The 15619-nt window shown below is 36.5% G+C and overlaps 1 long non-coding RNA gene across 1 annotated transcript; it reads right to left on the bottom strand.

The window, feature by feature from the left end:
- Nucleotides 1–1218: 1218 nt before the first annotated feature.
- On the bottom strand, nucleotides 1219–15166 carry LOC142240260 (uncharacterized). Its single transcript, XR_012723209.1, has 3 exons — nucleotides 15015–15166; nucleotides 14425–14918; nucleotides 1219–1421 (listed from the first exon to the last, which is right to left on the bottom strand). It is a non-coding gene; the product is annotated as an uncharacterized LOC142240260 (long non-coding RNA).
- Between the last annotated feature and the right edge of the window lie 453 nt (nucleotides 15167–15619).

Below are 15619 nucleotides of genomic sequence, written 5' to 3'. Positions count from 1 at the left end.
CTATTCATTCAGTCCATTGTGATACCACATTGTTGAACTTCTCTCTTATCACTGAGTGCTGCCCGATTCCATGTTAAGCTCAATGACAAGGGACCTCCCTTTTATAGCCGAGTCCGAACGGCGTTCCACATTGCAGTGAAACCACTTAGAGAAGCTTTGTAACCCTCAGAACCCAGCATTACTGAGGTGGGATAATCCACCACTGAAAAACTTTTTGGTGTTTGGTCGAAGCAGGAATCGAACCCACGACCTAGTGTATGCAAGGCGGGCATGCTAACCATTGCACCACGGTGGCTCCCAATAAAATAAAAGATTGATGTTGAGTTACAAGTTGCAAGTTACATGTTGTAGCGTCTATCAGCCAGTGCTTTTATTCCCAATGGAGGCAGCGTGTCTGGAAAAATATTTGATAAACTATCACTTTATTCCATTTGGAAAGTCAAAAATTTTTCTTTAATATACCTTTCACAATTTTAAGCGAAATAACTATGTTTTCAGAACTGCATTATCACTTTTATTTAAATAAATTATAATAAGCTAGTTGTGCTTGGTGTTTCACAAAATATAAAATGGGCTCTTGTAACAATAGTGATGGGAAAATACTTTCATGCGAATAGGGATGGCAAAATACTATCACAGTTGGCGATTGTTGTAGTGTCACTTACGAGTCTGTGGTAGCGATGAGGATGAAATGGAACTTTCATACCATGGACAATACAAGATGCTACCCGTGAGATTTTGAATAGACTGTGGACCGACTGGTCGTCTAAGTACTTTGATCGAGTGGCTAACGGAGGCTCTCATTACTTTGACATCTTTCCCACAGTCAACAGAAAAGCATGGGTTCGTGATAAGAAAATGAATCCTGTTAAATGCCGTCAAATGAATATAGAATTCTAAGCCACTATTGTTTTTGCAACAGCACACTAGAAAAGATGAAAGTAGTCGAATCACCACTATGTGCCCTGCCAACATTTTTTGAATTTGGGGGCGCTCCTGAGAATCCCCAGTACGTCGAAAACAATCATATACGATATCAAAAACTCGTCGGAAAAGCGCCGTCACTATTGAGAAGTTGTACCACGCCAAGTTACTACAAAAAGGTTTCGCATGAGTGCAATTATTAGGTGCCTTTATAGATCAATTTAGAACGACGCCAATAAGAGACCCTCCAAACAATCAGAAAAATCACATTTTAAGATAGTGGTAAAAGAATCATTGTGGTCGAGTAAAACACGTTTGTTTAGATATTTATTAATTTGATTAATAATTTACAAATTCTTAAAAATATAACATTTATACCACTATCACATCACATTTAACATAATTTTTTGCATTAATTATGATGTAGAGTTACAAGTAGCGAGTTACATGTTGCAGCGTCTATCAGCCAGTGTTTTTATTCGATGGAGGCAGCGTGTCTTGTTATGGTGCGTCTATAGCGGCGTTTGACATGGCCGTCCGGCTGACTACGGCGATCTCAGTGGGTGTGGGACTCAACCCGCCTATATCAAACCCAGAGCACTAACATTGAAAGAGTTTGAACTCACACAAATACAAAACGCGACTTACGACGATCCTAAATGGGAAAACATCGATCCAGAGGTCTTGGTGTTATAACCTCACACTTGCCCACCCAACCATGACCCAAAACACTCCATTTTTCCTCCATTTCATATTTCTTTGGGCCCCTTATTACCACACACACAATTGTATTCACACAATTACCTCATACCTCTGCCCCCACAATGACAACAATTACCAACACAACATTTTCTTTAAAAACAAATCAAGCCATAAATAATTTTATTGTAAAAATATTAAAAACTAACAAAAAAAATATATTTGTATTAATTATCCTTAGTCTAATATATTTTTGTATTATTTTTTTAATTCATCTCTATTAAAAGTAAAAAAAAGAGTTTAAAAAGAAAACAAAATCGAAAATCCCGAAGAAAAATATCGTATATGAAGACTGAATGGCTCAATTTGAGGATGAACCGGATTCAGACCCTTGTTTTGACACGCTTAATTTGGCGCGAATAAACTGATTTACCTATCTGATAAAAGAGCTCTCTTAAAAGATAATTCCCGCTCTCAAAATCATAGCAGGGCAAATACTCTAATTTCGCAAGGACCTAAACCTATCACCCTTTGCCGGATTGATAACAAAAACTAGGATATTTTTCCTCTTACAATAACAAAAACTAACTAGTATTTAATGAAAATGTAAATTACTTAATCTAAATTATCTATCCAAATTTTACTAATTATTTCTCCTTTATATTGATGATTCTCCCTTTTTCTTTATATTTATATTGTTTTTGAATCGAGAATAATATTTAATCACACTTCTTTTGCTTTTCGACTCAATTTCAGGAAAAGGATCTTATGCAGACGTTATTTTCTTTATGGCGCATGGACAGACATACACAAACAACTGGTGAGACACAAAGTTACCTGGTATTTTTGCACTTAATGACAGATTTTCGTTTCGTTATTTTCTTGCAGGCTAATGATGTAAAACAGACTTGAAGTCACCAATCATCAGCATCTCTATACTAGTCATCCAACCAAGCAGTAATCCACCAACTTCACCAAATTCAGCGTTCTTGCTTGCCCAAAGAAACTTGGCTTTATGTTTGGGATATATATATGGACGAACAGCTAATCTCCAGACTTCACAAAAATTGGCTTCAATATAAGTCACAACCAGTAACCCGAAAACCAGGAAAAATGAAGAAAGAGACCGAAGAAAAATGAAGAAAAAATGAAAACACTGGCCCTCCCAGTTGTCCACGGAGGCCAGTGCAGATTCCGTCGATCACCAGATTTTTTCTAGTATTACTGTATAAAAAATTACACACAATCACAACCATTGACTAATGTTAGAAAAACACTAATTACTTACATTACTGTGTAATTAAACACTAAGCACAATTAATTCAATTAAACCACAATTGTTAATATTACTTCCACTTTTTTATACTAATATTGGATTATACAAATAAACACAATGATTTGAAAGTTCACCAATAACGTCTTGTTTGTTAATGTCAGCTGGGCTACCCTTGTCGTTTATATACCCCCGCTTTCAACCCCGCCAAAAGCCAACTTTCCAATGTCCCCCATTTTTTTGTCCATTTCTCTTTGACACATTCTTTCGTTTTGTTTTTCTATCGATTTCATCGTGAATGATAATCCTGAATACTACCCTTAAATTCAAATTAACGGCTGTTGACTTCCACTTTACTACCATCAATAGTCGCTACTATTTGAGAATCTAACCCATGCTTAGTGTAATTCAACGTACCAGCACAGACTCATGACATAGTCCGTGTGAAACTGTCTACAATAGCACTTTCGGATAATATTAAACACAAACTACTAGCAGGATTTCAAACACCACCGTTCCATTTGAATAATGCTTGAATCCAAACATATTCTGCCAAGTACGCAACGACACGCCATAGTCATACGCTCTCATTTAGAGCCCTACCGGCTACATGAATTGCCACTGCAGCCACCCGCTACAGCCTCATTTCTTACACGCCATCTCACAGCCACACATCAACAAGAAATATAACACCAGAAAATATTTTCTTCTCTTAAATGAGAAGAATAACTATTTTCCACCGTTTCCCCAATAAAACACAATCATACGATAAAAAACCCATTGCCATATGGTATAACCGTGGGCAAGAAAAATAATTTCTACAAATATTTGCCATTGCCCAGTTGGCCACCCCTTTGCCATTGCATGTCGTTGAATGTGCCTGCAACAAACCAGCGGTGTCGGCGAGATTTCGAAGGCGAAAACGATGTGCAGGCCATGGATCCATCGTGGGGAATTCCCACCCCTGATTGTCTCATGCCGGGCCATTTCCTCAGCCGGCGGCCATTACCTAGGTACGTATGAAAAATAGCCAATGATCAATTCTAACCTCAATTTTTTTTTTTATACAGGAGCCCTAACATCTATGCCTGGAAATTGTCACAGTCCTGCCGTTGATGCGTGAAACCATCAGCCTGCTACACATCGTATGCTGTCTGCTACCTACAACTTTATGAGTGATAAGGTTTAACCATCGCCTCACAACAAAAAAGGTATGCAATACACCATGTGGCTGGTGCTATGTTGCCGTACGTGTATTTGTAAATCCCTTGCCTGCAGTCGTGTGTGTCTCCCAGCATCCCTTTGTGCATGATGTAGTATTTTTCTTTGATTTTGTAATCGACCTTTTTGTTTTCAAAAACAAGTGATTTCATATCTAAAAAAATGACTACATTGTGCCCATCATGAATGTAGTAGTACTAACATTGTCTCTGTAACAATATGCAATAACAAATCCAGTGTAAACAAAATTCATAAAAGTGTTTTATCCATTTACATCCGTGGTTATTAACTATTTTGTTCCAAAAAAAAATATAACATATGCAATGAATTTACTGCTCGGAAAATTTGTGACATACACATTTATTACACTAAAAAAAATTATAACCCATCTTCAGGAACAAAATTGTAGAAGACGAAATTTACATTTTCATGTCATAAGGATAAAGCAATCTTTAATATGGTTGTCATATCTTCGGATTTCTTTCATCTTTGGTAAAAACAAAGGCATCCAAAAGTAAATTTCGATTTCCACACCTTTGTTCATGCAGAATATATTTTCTTTTTTTAAACAGTGTGTAAATATCTAGTGTACAAACATGTCTTCTATATTCGATAAGTGAATTATTGTCTTGTGGCTGCCACACAATCTATTCGTTCGCCCAAAGGCATAGTCCCATGTCAGGACATACACTGTCACAAAAATTTATTTATATAGAAATTTTTTTTCCAAAATGTTATTTCTATAGAAAATTTTCTCTAAAGATTTTATTTCTGTAGAAAATTGTCTCCAAAATTCTAGTTCTGTAGAAAATTTCCCCAAAATCTTATTTCTATAGAAAATTTTTCTCAAAAATTTAATTCTATAGGAAATTTTCACAAAATCTTATTGCTATAGAAAATTTTCTTAAAATCTTATTTCCATAGACAATTTTCCCAAAATTCTATTTCTCAAAAATTTTATTTCTATAGAAAAACCTTTCAAAATTTAATTATATAGAAAATTTTCCTAAAATTTCCTTTTCTATAGAAAGTTTTCTCAAAAATGTTTCTTCTATAGAAAGTTCTCTCAAAAATTAATTTAATTGTAGAGAATTTCATTTTTTTCCTTTTTTTCAATTTATTTGTATCGAAAATTCTTTCAAAAAAAATTTATTCGTATAGAAAATTTCTTCAAACATTTATTTCTATAGAGAATCCTCTCAAAAAAATTTTATTTCTATAGAAATTTTTCTCAAAATTTTACTTCTATGGAAAATTTTCTCAAAATTATACTTGTATAGAAATTTTTCTTAAAATTTTATTTCTATCAAAACATTTTTTTAAAATTTTATTTCTATTGAAAAATTTTCTTAAAATTTTATTTCTATAGAAAGTTTTCTTAAAAATCTTATTTCTATAGAAAGTTTTCTTAAAAATTTATTTCTATAGAAAGTTTTCTCAAAAATAAAATTCCATCGAAAAATTTTCTTCAAATTTTATTTCTATAGAAAGTTTTCTCAAAAATAAAATTCTATCGAAAAATTTTCTTAAAATTTTATTTCTATTGAAAAATTTTCCTAAAATTTTATTTCTATAGAAAATTTTCTTAAAAATTTTATTTCTATAGAAAGTTTTCTTAAAAATTTTACTTCTATAGAAAGTTTTGTCAAAAATGGTATTTCTACATAATTTTTTTTTTTTGAATTACTATGAGTTCTAGCGATCTATCATCCAATTGAATTTCTATGACATTTTGTATAAAGTACCTTTTCACTCAAAAAAAAAAAAAAAAAAAACCCTTTTGTAAGTTCTTAAAAATTGCATTTCCCATCCATGATATAGCATCATTGTTAGCGTTCGTTTGCAACAACCAGCAATTTGGTGACTATAGTAAACAACCGAATTTGGAATTATATAGGCTACGCTGTGTGTAGACATATACTATCGTAATACGGTAGCCTATTCATCTACACTGTCAGCACACTCTTCAATATCCAATTTCCGATTATACACAGAAAAAAAATCCCCGAATATTTCTAAATAAAATCTATATAAAAAAAACTCAATTTGGTTTTCAATCGGAAAAATTTTTGTTCAAAACAAAAAAATCTTGTGAATTTTATCTCTTGAGATCTTTGGCATGGCATGTTCCAATCGCTTTTCCTTTTAGATCTTCCAAGGCATACATGTTGTTCCCTATAGGCTTAACAATTCGACATTTTACGAACTTGCGAGCAAATTTCGCATTGAAGTTCTTTCCGAAGTCACTCAAAACATAATTGCGCTTGTACACCTCTTGTCCCGGGGCGAAAGTTATCTTACGAGCTCGCTCGTTATATCGCTTAGCACTTTGTTCATAAGCTTTATGCATATTGTCTTTTATCTTTTCCCGAATCAGTTCCATATTGTCTTTTCGACTCACTTGAACGATCTCGTGGTCAGTCAATGAATGCAATTTTTGTGCCAACTTGTAATCCGAGCCATGTGTGTACATATTATATCCGAAAAGTGCGAAAAATGGAGTTACTCCAGTTGCACTGTGAACTGATGTTCTGAGGGCACATTCGATTTCGGTTAGGTAAAGGTCCCAATCGCGATGATCGTTTTCTAGATAGGCTCTAATCGCTGCCAATACCGATTGGTTCACCCTCTCCGAGGCGTTCGATTGTGGGGCATATGGAGCGGTTTGCATGTGATTAATTCCATACGTTTCTGTCATGTCTTTGAATGTTTTTGATATAAATTGAGCCCCGTTGTCGCTGTGTATTGTCTCCGGTACACCAAATTTTCGAAATATGTCCTCCACAAGGAATTTCACCACGTTTGAAGCTGTTGCCTCTCGCATCGCTTTCAAAAAGGTAAACTTACTAAAGTGATCTACGACTATAAATATGAAAGTATTTCCGCTTTTAGACCGGGGATACTTTCCTAAAAAGTCGATATAAAGTTTCTGAAAGGGACGCAAAGTGACAACTTCATTTCCTATCGTGGGTTGTGTATGTTGATTCACCGGTTTGGTTTCTTTGCACACAGAACAACTTGTCACATATTTTCTGACCTGAGCTGCCATCTTCGGCCAATAATATTTTTCTCTCAGTCGATATAGCGTTTTTGATATGCCTCCATGAGCTGATGTCGTTTTATCATGGGCTTGTTCTATTAGACTTTGTGTCAAAGATTTCGGGACCCACAACTTCCATTGAAATTCTTGCAATTCAGTAATGTCAGAGTTCAATCCCTTCTTAAATATCATATTTCCAACTATGCGCAAATCAGGTAGCCGTTCTTGATTCTTTTCTATTTCATCCCTTATCTCCTTGTATTCGTCGCTCTCGAATTCCGTCGTTTCGAACTCAAACACTTGGTCCATTTCCAGTTCGTCTACTGTGGGCAGGCGGGATAGCATATCGGCCACCACGTTGTCCTTACCTTTACGGTGTTCGATTTTGAAATTGAATCCTTGGAGTTGCAATGACCAACGAGCTAAACGACCAGTAAGATCTTTTAGACTCATTAGCCATTGCAAACTCGAATGATCTGTAATCACCGTAAATTCCATCAGTTCAACGTAGGGCCGAAACTTCTTAATTGCCATCACCGCCGCCAGGCACTCTTTTTCAGTGACACTGTAGTTTCTTTGACATTTATTGAGCTTTTGGGAATAGAAGGCTATAGGGTGTTCTTCCTTCTGGCTATTTAATTGGAACAGAACTGCTCCTATACCATACTCCGACGCGTCGCATTGAATGTAAAAAGGCTTTGAAAAATCGGCGTGTCGCAAGACTGGCGCAGAGGTTAAGGCCTTTTTCAGTTTTTCGAATGCCTCTTTAGCTTTTTCATCCATATTGAACTTGGCAGACTTTTTTAGGGTGTCCGTGAGTGGAGCCGAGATTGTGGCGAAGTCCTTAATAAATCTTCGGTACCATCCAGCGGTGCCAAGGAAACTTCGGACTTCTCGGGCGCTTTTGGGTACTTTGATTTTGTTGATAGCCTCAATTTTATCCGGATCAGTGCGCAATACCCCTTCTCCAATTATGAAACCCAGATATTTCAATTGTCGGAAACAAAATTGCGACTTATTCAGTCCTATGGTTAGACCAGCTTTCTGCAGACATTCAGCTACTTCGCTGAGAAGCCTCAGATGCTCGTCGAAATTGCCAGAAATAATCAACAAGTCGTCCAAGTACACAAAAACATTCTCCTTTAGTCTTTGGGGAATGACTTTGTCCATCAGACGGCATAATCGTTGTGCGGCATTGCACAAGCCGAAGGGCATCACACGGAACTGGTACAATGGACGACCTGGAACCGTGAAGGCTGTATACGACTTGCTCTCTTCATCTAGCTCTATCTGCCAGAAAGCGTATTTAAGGTCCACGCTGCTGATAAAGTGAGTTTCGTCAATTCGACTTAATATTCCATCTATATTTTGGAGGGGATAGGCATCTTTTACGGTCAAATTGTTTAATTTGCGGGCATCTAAACAGAAACGATTTTTTCCCGGTTTCCGCACTATTGTTGTTCTGTTGCTCCAGGGACTTTCACTTTCTTCGATAACCTTTAGAGCCAACATGTTATCAACTTCCTCGTATGTTATGGCCTGTATAGCTGGAGACATCGGATAATGCCGATCCTTTACCGGTTCTGCCCCATCAATCAGTTTGATTGAGTGTTTCTCTAATGGTGTGCATCCTAATCCATTTTTTTCGAACGTTTTGAATTTGTCTATTATTTCTCTTAACTGTTCGGTTTGTTCAGCAGAAAGATCATGGGGTTTTAGTTTGTACTTCCCATCCGGATTCGCCATATCGTTGGTAACTTTTTCCATATTTATTTCAGAAACACCTATGAGTTCGGGGGCTAATTGGAACATTCGCCAAAAGTCAATCCCAAGATATAAATTTTGCTCTAAATCTGGGCATAAGTACAAAGACATCTCGTTTTCTTGATTTTTATAACGAATATTGACTTTTACTTTACCCAGGACCCTATAATTTGTCCCTCCAGCTGTGGTAACCCTGCTCGAAAGCGGTATAAAAGGAATTCCTAACTCCTCGATCAATTCCCTACAATTTTTCCCCACAATGCTGACTGTTGCGCCAGAATCCAATAATCCCTTGACCCTCTTCCCCATAATAACAATTTCGGCAAAAGCCCTGGGGTCATAAGAGACTTTCGAAATCCTTGCCAACGAGTCTATCAAATATTTCCTTTGCTCCCGCCATTCCTTTGCCTTTTCCCTTATTTTGGAGATTTTTCTTGGAATAATTCTGACCTCCGAGTTGAAAATTCTTTCGCGAACTTTCTCATAGTTCTCTTTGCGTTGCTCTAGTGGTATATAATGTCTATCAGCTGGTGTAAAATCTTTATAATCGTTCCTAGCCTTATCCCTAATTTCTCTAACTTTATTATTACTTAAAATTTTAGATACCTTATCTTCTAGTTGTTTTGTATCACAGGGACCTCGGACGGACGTAGCTCCCCTGTCTTCTCCACGCCCCTCTTCTGGTTTCCCTGGCACACTGGACATTTAGGAGTTACAGTTTCAGGCTTTCCGCATCGGTAACAAAATAATCTCCTGAAATCTGCAGGACAATCCATAAACATGTGTCCAGCCTCGCGACAATTCCAACAAGTTATCTTCGTCCTCGTTTGAGTTGGACCGCGAATTGCTGACACATTTTCTACCATATCTACTGAAGATTCATCACTAGGGCAGTCATATTCATGGTCGTAAATTTCATTAACTTGTCTTGTCTGTCGTGGTGGTATCGTCATGGGTCTATTTTCACGTCGGGGAAAATTACGCTCGGCTTCAATACATTCAATACGCAATTGTTCCACGGACGATATTGTCATTTGGTAAACATGACGTTTTATGTCTTCTCTGATGTTTCCTTTTAAAATCTTAATCATTTCATATTCGTATATTGGTTGCATTAACCGCGAGCGCAATATGCCCATCTCGTGAAAATATCCGTTCACTGTCTCATTATGTCGTTGTTTCCTTTCGAGTAGTTCCCTCAGTATGTCGAACTCCGATTGTGGCGACTGATATTGGTCCCGCAAGGCATGTTTTAATCCCTCCCAGTCAGTATCCATACTGTTCCGTCTATGCAGCCAATACCATTCCCTCGCCTGGCCAGAAACTAAGAATGAGAAGTCTCTCAATACCTCAGACCAGGGAATGTTGTATTGTGCCTGCATTATCTCCAGTCTGTAAATGAAATCATTAACCCGTAAATCTCTTGGATCTCCACTGAAATTCAGTCCTAATTTGTCCACTCTGATTCTAAGCGGCTCATTGTTACCATTAGGAATGTTCACTATAGCATTGTTACTAGAGGGCATCGGTGATGATCTCGGCGTTTGAACGTTTGAGTCCGTGCCACCACTAGTTGAAGCCGGTAATGTATTAATTTGACCCCAGCTCACCTGGTTGTTAGAGTTAGCAGACGGCGTATTTTGTGTTTGAGGAGCAGGCGCCTGTTTACGAACAGCCTCTGAAAGCTCACTCATACCCTTCGCCAACGAATCTATCATCTTCCTAACATCACTCATTTCATTCCTGACCATATCCCTGACCTTATCCTCCAGAGATCGCTGAACGGATGCGGCCTCATCTTGAACCATATCCCTAACACCTGGTGGAAACGTCTCACCAGCCTCTTGGTTCTGATAAGTGCCATTTGGGGCAATATTAGGTTCTTGAGGTTGCCCACTATTTGAGGCGGCAGCACTCTGCCGATTACCCCTAATTATCGAACCAGCAAGATCAAAAACCTGAAAACCGTTCATTTGAGCGGTTGACTGTTCCATAACGTCCTCAAAACTCACGTGATTCTTCTTCCTTGGGTTATACGCGGATCTGTTCAAGTCAAATGATTCGTTCCTGTATCTTTTATTTTTCCCTCTTGAGCGAGTAAAATAGCTCATTTCCCTACTGTGTCCGAAAAATAATCCCTAGTCGTTTAATCGATTAACAAAACAAAGTTGAATGGAATTTTCACACCAATTTCATTAAACACCAAAAATAAAATTCACATAAATATAGTTCGATGTAATAAATATAAATAGTTCAATGTAATAAATCTAACATATATTAATCTAAACACAACATACAATCTACTCTACTTCACAACATAAACCAGAATTCTTGTATAATTTTCTTTTACGTAGACAATATCATGAAAGTCGAGGGGGCTTTGGTCTTTTCAGAGATAATTGTGTGTATGCTTGTGTGGTACTATTTCTTTGTTTTTCATATAAAGCGTTCTCTAAGGAGATACATCAATGTTTTCCAAGACAATTTTAACAAAACTAACGCGGTTGTACAAAAAAAAACTAACTCTACTTCATTGTCCATGACATTTTGTTAACATTCAGAACGTAAACAAGTTCATGGCACACGGAATTTACAATACACTGACTTTCGTGTTATTTACACAAAACGGTTATTGCACAGTTCCCTAAATGAAGCGATAATTGTCAAGTTTCTTCTTTTCTCGTTACTATGTTGTAAAAATTAATATTAGAACATTATGGATTAACGCAATACAATCGTTATTCATTGTCATTAATCAGAATTAACGAGCTATTGCACTACCCACATGTAAAATGGAGAAAATTTTCTCTTTACCCACTAAATATATTATTGCACTATCAAAATTCTAAATCTAAAAAAACTGGCTGCATTAATATATCTCAGAAATGTAAAGTATGTCGAATATTTTCTTAATTCTATTTCTTTGTTTAATCTAGTGGTCTATGGCTATGTGCTTCGGTATTATTGCACAGTTTTCCTTATCCTAATATCACAGTTAAAGAGGCAAATTTATTCACCACTTCATAAATTGCGACATAAGGCTGTTTGCTTACTTTTAGTTTGGGCGCCATCTCTGTTATGGTGCGTCTATAGCGGCGTTTGACATGGCCGTCCGGCTGACTACGGCGATCTCAGTGGGTGTGGGACTCAACCCGCCTATATCAAACCCAGAGCACTAACATTGAAAGAGTTTGAACTCACACAAATACAAAACGCGACTTACGACGATCCTAAATGGGAAAACATCGATCCAGAGGTCTTGGTGTTATAACCTCACACTTGCCCACCCAACCATGACCCAAAACACTCCATTTTTCCTCCATTTCATATTTCTTTGGGCCCCTTATTACCACACACACAATTGTATTCACACAATTACCTCATACCTCTGCCCCCACAATGACAACAATTACCAACACAACATTTTCTTTAAAAACAAATCAAGCCATAAATAATTTTATTGTAAAAATATTAAAAACTAACAAAAAAAATATATTTGTATTAATTATCCTTAGTCTAATATATTTTTGTATTATTTTTTTAATTCATCTCTATTAAAAGTAAAAAAAAGAGTTTAAAAAGAAAACAAAATCGAAAATCCCGAAGAAAAATATCGTATATGAAGACTGAATGGCTCAATTTGAGGATGAACCGGATTCAGACCCTTGTTTTGACACGCTTAATTTGGCGCGAATAAACTGATTTACCTATCTGATAAAAGAGCTCTCTTAAAAGATAATTCCCGCTCTCAAAATCATAGCAGGGCAAATACTCTAATTTCGCAAGGACCTAAACCTATCACCCTTTGCCGGATTGATAACAAAAACTAGGATATTTTTCCTCTTACAATAACAAAAACTAACTAGTATTTAATGAAAATGTAAATTACTTAATCTAAATTATCTATCCAAATTTTACTAATTATTTCTCCTTTATATTGATGATTCTCCCTTTTTCTTTATATTTATATTGTTTTTGAATCGAGAATAATATTTAATCACACTTCTTTTGCTTTTCGACTCAATTTCAGGAAAAGGATCTTATGCAGACGTTATTTTCTTTATGGCGCATGGACAGACATACACAAACAACTGGTGAGACACAAAGTTACCTGGTATTTTTGCACTTAATGACAGATTTTCGTTTCGTTATTTTCTTGCAGGCTAATGATGTAAAACAGACTTGAAGTCACCAATCATCAGCATCTCTATACTAGTCATCCAACCAAGCAGTAATCCACCAACTTCACCAAATTCAGCGTTCTTGCTTGCCCAAAGAAACTTGGCTTTATGTTTGGGATATATATATGGACGAACAGCTAATCTCCAGACTTCACAAAAATTGGCTTCAATATAAGTCACAACCAGTAACCCGAAAACCAGGAAAAATGAAGAAAGAGACCGAAGAAAAATGAAGAAAAAATGAAAACACTGGCCCTCCCAGTTGTCCACGGAGGCCAGTGCAGATTCCGTCGATCACCAGATTTTTTCTAGTATTACTGTATAAAAAATTACACACAATCACAACCATTGACTAATGTTAGAAAAACACTAATTACTTACATTACTGTGTAATTAAACACTAAGCACAATTAATTCAATTAAACCACAATTGTTAATATTACTTCCACTTTTTTATACTAATATTGGATTATACAAATAAACACAATGATTTGAAAGTTCACCAATAACGTCTTGTTTGTTAATGTCAGCTGGGCTACCCTTGTCGTTTATATACCCCCGCTTTCAACCCCGCCAAAAGCCAACTTTCCAATGTCCCCCATTTTTTTGTCCATTTCTCTTTGACACATTCTTTCGTTTTGTTTTTCTATCGATTTCATCGTGAATGATAATCCTGAATACTACCCTGAAATTCAAATTAACGGCTGTTGACTTCCACTTTACTACCATCAATAGTCGCTACTATTTGAGAATCTAACCCATGCTTAGTGTAATTCAACGTACCAGCACAGACTCATGACATAGTCCGTGTGAAACTGTCTACAATAGCACTTTCGGATAATATTAAACACAAACTACTAGCAGGATTTCAAACACCACCGTTCCATTTGAATAATGCTTGAATCCAAACATATTCTGCCAAGTACGCAACGACACGCCATAGTCATACGCTCTCATTTAGAGCCCTACCGGCTACATGAATTGCCACTGCAGCCCCCGCTACAGCCTCATTTCTTACACGCCATCTCACAGCCACACATCAACAAGAAATATAACACCAGAAAATATTTTCTTCTCTTAAATGAGAAGAATAACTATTTTCCACCGTTTCCCCAATAAAACACAATCATACGATAAAAAACCCATTGCCATATGGTATAACCGTGGGCAAGAAAAATAATTTCTACAAATATTTGCCATTGCCCAGTTGGCCACCCCTTTGCCATTGCATGTCGTTGAATGTGCCTGCAACAGTCTGTAAAATATTTGAAAAACAATCACTTTATTCCATTTGGAAAATCAAAAATTGTTCACCAATATACCTTTCACAATTTGAAGCGTAAAATCTATGTTTTCAGAACTTTATTTTCGTTTTTATTTAAATAAAATATAACAAGCTGGTTGCGCTTGGCGTTTCACAAAAAATAAAATGGCTTTTGTAAAAGTAGTGATGGCAAACTACATGTATGAAGAACATTTTGTACTTTATGATATGCTGCCCCCTATCACAGTAGGATGGTTGTAGTGACATTTACGAGTCTGTGGTAGCGATGAAGATGAAATGGAACTTTGAAATGCTGGCAGGATGAAACCTGCGGGGTGGAGGAAACGCCCAAATATATCCTCTTTCATTGTGCTAATTATACTCAACAGAGAAATATTGATGATCTCGCTGGTTTTAGCTCAGTTCATGAATTCACATCCAGAAATGGAATCGACAAACTGTGAACCACGAAACATTTCCTTGTTATGGCGTTTTAGTTTTGTTACTAGCCAAATTAGTTTTCGGAGATGTTGTGACTTCTCCGGAACAACACTAAATACGGAAAAAAAAAGAAATGGAACTTTGAATTGCTGGCAGGGTAGAAATCATTGATTTCTGAAGCAAACTGACTTGGACAATGAGTCATACCTTATGTTGTAGCTAACGAATCAGTCTACATGTCTAAAACTTCCTAAGCATTAGTAATTGGATAATTTTCCTATGTTTTTGTCCAGGAATCTGGTTCTCCATTGAAATTCTAGCTCCGAACAGTTGATAAAAAAAGGTAATTTTTCTGTTTTTGCCGTCTCTGTGTCACCCTGTGAATATACCAATTTTTTGTTATCGAAAATTAACGACGTCGCTAACTTCACGGAGGTGAAAAATGGCGGTACGTGGCCATTACCGTTTGGTATTGATAGATTGGTTCACGTTACCTATTAATTTTAATACCACTTTATATCAAATGATTTACATCCGGTATTATTATGGTATTAACTATCACATACATCTCCGTAACATATGATATGTCGCCGTTGATAAAAACTAATTGGTCGCCTTTCTAGTTTATTTTCTGCACAAAAAATGGAAATAGGCTAGAAAATTACAACATTTCTGGGAAATCAACGTAAACGTAAATTTGTGAACATAGCGAAGCATCGGTAAGTATATCCCTGCCAACATTTTTTGAATTTGGGGGCGCTTCTGAGAATCCCCAGTACGTCGAAAACAATCATATACGATATCAAAAACTC

The sequence above is a fragment of the Haematobia irritans genome, chromosome 5 (genome assembly GCF_050003625.1).
Source record: "Haematobia irritans isolate KBUSLIRL chromosome 5, ASM5000362v1, whole genome shotgun sequence".
NCBI classification, from domain to species: domain Eukaryota; kingdom Metazoa; phylum Arthropoda; class Insecta; order Diptera; family Muscidae; genus Haematobia; species Haematobia irritans.
Note: the sequence above shows the minus strand (reverse complement) of the source record. Positions and strands in the feature narration are given on the sequence as shown.